This window comes from Octodon degus, unplaced genomic scaffold, assembly GCF_000260255.1.
Source record: "Octodon degus isolate 3935 unplaced genomic scaffold, OctDeg1.0 scaffold00158, whole genome shotgun sequence".
NCBI classification, from domain to species: Eukaryota; Metazoa; Chordata; class Mammalia; order Rodentia; family Octodontidae; genus Octodon; species Octodon degus.
The window spans coordinates 353,720-358,892 of NW_004524734.1; the positions used below are offsets into that span (position 1 = coordinate 353,720).

The 5,173-nt window shown below is 35.1% G+C and overlaps 1 pseudogene; it reads right to left on the reverse strand.

Moving 5' to 3' along the window:
* Positions 1–2,987: 2,987 nt before the first annotated feature.
* On the reverse strand, positions 2,988–3,106 carry LOC111813013 (annotated as a pseudogene).
* Positions 3,107–5,173: the final 2,067 nt, after the last annotated feature.

The following is a 5,173-nucleotide window of genomic DNA, read 5'->3' on the forward strand; positions in this document are numbered from 1 at the left end:
ATATATATAATAGTTAAGATGTTAATATAGCTAGTTTCTCTTAGTTCGCTGAAAAGAAAGGCTTTGCTAATATAGTTCGGACAGTATTTCATGCCTGTATCTTGTGCTCTGAATAACTACTATGTAGACAACAATATGAAATGTATTAATTAATATTACTGTCTTACTGACCCACTTTGAAACTCTGCTTTATTGTTATTTTTTGTCTTCCAAATAAAAAAATTATAGAATACTTATAAAAAGAGAAGAGGATCAGGAGACATGTAAGAGGGGGAGACAAGGGAAGGAAAGGGGGTGAAAAAGGAAGTGTGGTGTGCTGTGCACATGTTCCAGATTCCACAGGAATGTACTCATTCTGTGCATACACATGTCCAAATAAACTAAAATTTTAAAAATATATAATTCATGTGTGTGTGTGTGTGTGTGTGTGTTTGTGTGTGGTCTTAAGTGTTGTAGACAATTAATATTTTACGAGTCAATCTAAAACTCCATCAATGATCCTACCTGAATTCAAAGGCATAATTACTGTAGGGTAGATGAGCCTGTTAGAGATTATTTATTAAGACAGTTCCATCACTACTCTCTAGTATATCCATAATGAGGCAAAATAGAAGGGAATAGCTATTAAAATACAACATCTTGTTCATTTGTATTCAGATCTTAGCTAATAAACCCTAGCAAAGCTCTGACTAGAGATGTCACACCTTTGTATAACCCTAAATATACAAAATGAGTCAGACAGAATTCTAGGTGTTTAACCAGGCAGTGGGGCACTTCCGTAATCCCAGCACTGAGGAGGCTGAGGCAGAAAGGGAGGATCATTGTGAGTTTGACACCAGCCTGGACTACAAAGTCAGCTCAAGGCCATCCTGAACTGCATAATGACTCTGTCTCAAAAGGGAAAAAAAAAAAAAAAAAAAGAATCCCAGGTATCCAAAGTAGAAAATTTTGCTAAAAATTAAATTATATTTTCAAATATGCAATGCATTATGTATATGAAGTTTAGTTGAAAAATAAAAAATTCATTAAGATGGGACCATCTGTTATAATAACAAAAAGTCTCCATTTTCATAGAATGTGTAATCTAAACAAGTACTATCAATACGCATTAAGTTTTCATTCATTAATACCACTGAGTTTTCAATCAGGTATTACAAAATCAAGTATGCATATAGTATTTATTGGGAAAATATGATCCACTACATTTTATTCTGCTTCATGAAGTATCTTCAGAAATGCTATATAATCTTGTCATCTAACTTTACTTTTGGGGGCCCTTAATAAATCTGTGGTTGAGGAATATTTTCTAAGAATCAGAAAATACCTAAGAGTGAATTTGGGTGTTAACACAAAAAAGCTAGCTAATGGAAAGTAGTGTCTCCCCAGATGGGAAATATTTCAAATTTAAAGATTAAAAACTGCTTCACCAAACCAAATGGCATATTATATAAATGTGCTAAAGACCTCTCAACAATTTATTTAAACTTTTACTTTATCTCTAGAGGAAATCAGAGCTTTTTTTTTTTAGTTGACACTTTCATTAAGTATCTCCTCATGCAGAGCCAGCACACAACTTCTACAAAGCAAAGACAGTGCTAGCCCCTGCAATGACAAACAAGGCATCTTAAAAGAGTTGGGGCAAACAGAATCAGAGATTTCTTTAAAATGGCAGGTGAGGATGTGGAGGAGAAACTTGCTGTATAATTGTTTTCTCATAGAGGAAGATAGGAAAAGGTCTGGTAAAGAACAAATAGGAGTATATTTGTTACACAGTTCTGGGTTCTAACAATTAATTCTATTAATATAAAGTTAAAAGCAGGAATGCAATTCAACATATTTATTCACTGGTCCAGTTTGGGCATTAGCAAATCAGTAGAATTCCAGAGGCCAAACAACAAGGATCTGGCTTTGCCAGTCAACAGCAACATTCAATGAGCTGCTCAAGAGTAAAACTGAACAGATAGTGCATCAGGAGAAAGTTGTGGAAGAACAGATGAACAGAAACTGGAGGCTGCGTATTCAGACTATTGAATAAGAGAACAACAACTTGAAGATGCTCTTCTCTTTTCTGTTCTTGACTAAGCCTGATGTCATATCAGAGATGCAAGCCAGGTCAAATAAAGCTCCACAATAATTAAAACCCTGTGATAATGTGATTTCTCTAAAATATCCAAAGATCCCACATCATCTCTTGGTTCATGTCTGAAATGACAGGAGTTGAATTATAATAAACTATTAGAATGCTAAGAAAATTATTACAGCGGCTTATGTTTAAAAGCATAAAAAATAAGAACAAAGAGAACTGCTGAGTTGTGGATGTTGAACTATTTTTATGTGTAATATTGGCTCTGCTGCTTACAGGATCATTTCAACCAGTTAAGATGTGCAAAAGAAATAGTGTGATTAATTTCCCATACACCTCCCTCCCCCACGTATGCATCCCTACACCATACCTGCATGCACACACACAAACATGCAATCTTTTCTCAAATATTATATCTCCAGCTTCTCTTTGATCTGTTTATATTTTTAACTGTGAATATAACTATATGAAATTGTATTATTTGCTCTTTTTTACCTCCCTGACTAAAATATAATCTTCATTAGAACCAGACTTTGTTTCCGTATTATTGTTCATCACTGCACACAAAGGTACCTAGAGCAATGCCTGGCAGACAGTAGACTTTCAGTAAACACTGGTGCATTTGTGAGTAAATGATAACAGGATTTGTTGTCTAAGAGCTAAATCTATTTAAATAGCAGTCATTGTCTCATTTACTTGTTTGCAGTGTCTCATTTAATTATTTTTGTTGCTGGAAAGTCCTCAGAAGTTTTTGAAAAGCAATGTGGAGACATCAACAGCCACAATCTAAGTGCCCTTTCTCTCGATCTTAGATTTCTACCAGGGGCCTCCTATTTCTTCATAAATAATGAAATACCCATCTATGACAAAACTAAACAAAAAAGGGATACAAATACAGGACTGTTTCACTCACTGAATTAAGACAAAGTAGCTGTATATCTATCCTAATTCTTTTGTATATACAGATACGGTGCTAACTTTATTTTATTTATAGTGCTAACTTTCTCTCCTTTCATACAACACAAGCACACAAATTTAAAAAGCCAACTTCTGCTTGTTGTCAGGACAGGAAGTAATTTTACCACATATAGCAAAGTGTCAACCATAGCTAGGCTTCCTTCTGGGCAATTACATTTCAAAGATATTGCACCTTAGTCCTAGAGAAAGAGAGTCCTGGGTTGTAAAGCTGTCCAGACACTTATAAGTGATTTACTCAAAGAGGGAGAGAAATGACATTAATCACAGGCTATTGAAATTCAAGACATACATGGACTTATGACAACCCATCCCATACTTTTTATTTTATTATAATGGTATACCATTGTGGGTTTCAGTGGCTTTGCCTGAGCATATACAGGAAGCAATATTTCTGTTTACTCACTTGTAATGATTGACAGCAAGGTGTATGCATTTGTGCATAAGTGTCAAATCGGGGTTTTATTCATACAGTGCTCCAGCTAACAAGTTTTGCATGTTACCTGAGCATCACAGGGGGTAAAATACACCCACACAACTCTTCTGTTCTGAAAACATGTATTTTCAATAACTGAAGTATTAGAGGGAAGGCAGACTTTGATTCAGATGATGAAAACAGCAACATGAGCACATATTTGACTAGTAAAGATAGCTCAAAATGGCCACACAACTCAAGGGAACAATCCAATGTTAGAAGTAGGTCTGAAAACATACTGAGGATCTTATCAGGGTAAAACCTCTTGGGCAGAATACCAGCACTGCCGTTCAGTATTTCAAATTGCTTGTAACAGAAGAAGTGCTCTAAGATGTGAAATACACAAATGCTGAAACACAAGTAAAATACTCTCTGTGCAGCAATAGCCATACTATTTTTAAAAATGTATTTATCATGACACCTCACTAGCTACACTGAAAGCATTGATAGGTCTGCTGTACTTATGAAGGCTTTCCATTGGCAATTGCAGGAATGTGCAAGACCCATGGAAAAGCAGGGGGTGTGGGTCTGAGGTTTGTAGAATAACAATGACAATGAAGGATGATAGTGAAGAGATTTTTGTTTCCTCTAAAATTAGCTGAGGTTTGATGGCAAAATTACTCACCAAGAAATAAAAAGAACTGATAATGCAGCCACTACCCACTCATGATTTAAGAGATTTGTGAAGAACTATAAGCCAATTCATACTCCATCTGCACACATGACTATTAATAAGCATCATGAGGAATTTCATGGTCTCCATAGCTTCAGGCAGTATATTTCCCACAGTCCTTCACAATATGGCATAAAATTTAATGCCCTTCCAGATACATAAGAAGACTTATTTTGCTTTCAATTTAGAAATGTCTCCTGGATATCTGCCAAGTCCTTATTTACATAGTAATAAACAAAATGATGCTGTGAACAAATTTTTCTTCCCATCTCCCAAATTTACAGACTGTAATATTTGACAGTTGGTTTACTAGATTCCAATTGATGTTATATTTGCTAATGGGGCATAAGTTCACCAGTATAAGAATTGTACACAGGAACAAAGTAGAAATTCCAAGTGAAATATTGTAATTCCAAAACAAAATTTATTAATACAATCTTTGGATTTCAGAAAGACATAACATTGACCTTCGATATGGCCAACAGAAACAGATATTGCTGATGTCAACATTGAACTATGGTGGACATATTAATAGGCAAAATGAAATAAAACAGAAGCCTGAGATGGTAACTTTCTACAACAAAACCAAAGGCAGAGTCGTTGATGAGTTATGCCGCAACTGTGATGCCACTCAAAGCATTGAGCAGTGGTTGTATTTTACCTAATCCTAAAAATGTGTGACATAAATAGTTTGATAGTTTATAAAGAAAATAACAAGAGAAAAATATCAGGGGGTGATTGGAACTGCAGCTCATATGAGATTATTTACAGAATAAGAAAACCGAAATTGTTGCTTTGCTCAGAATTGGTTTGTAGTTCTGCCTGGGAGTTACACACAAAAAAAGTTGTGGAGCACAATTGTGAGCTAATAGGTGACAGGCAGGCACAGCATCAAGAGATCTACTATAATGAGAGGAAAACAAAAATATGTCAACAGTGCAGTATAGGAAAAAACAAGAAAATCAAA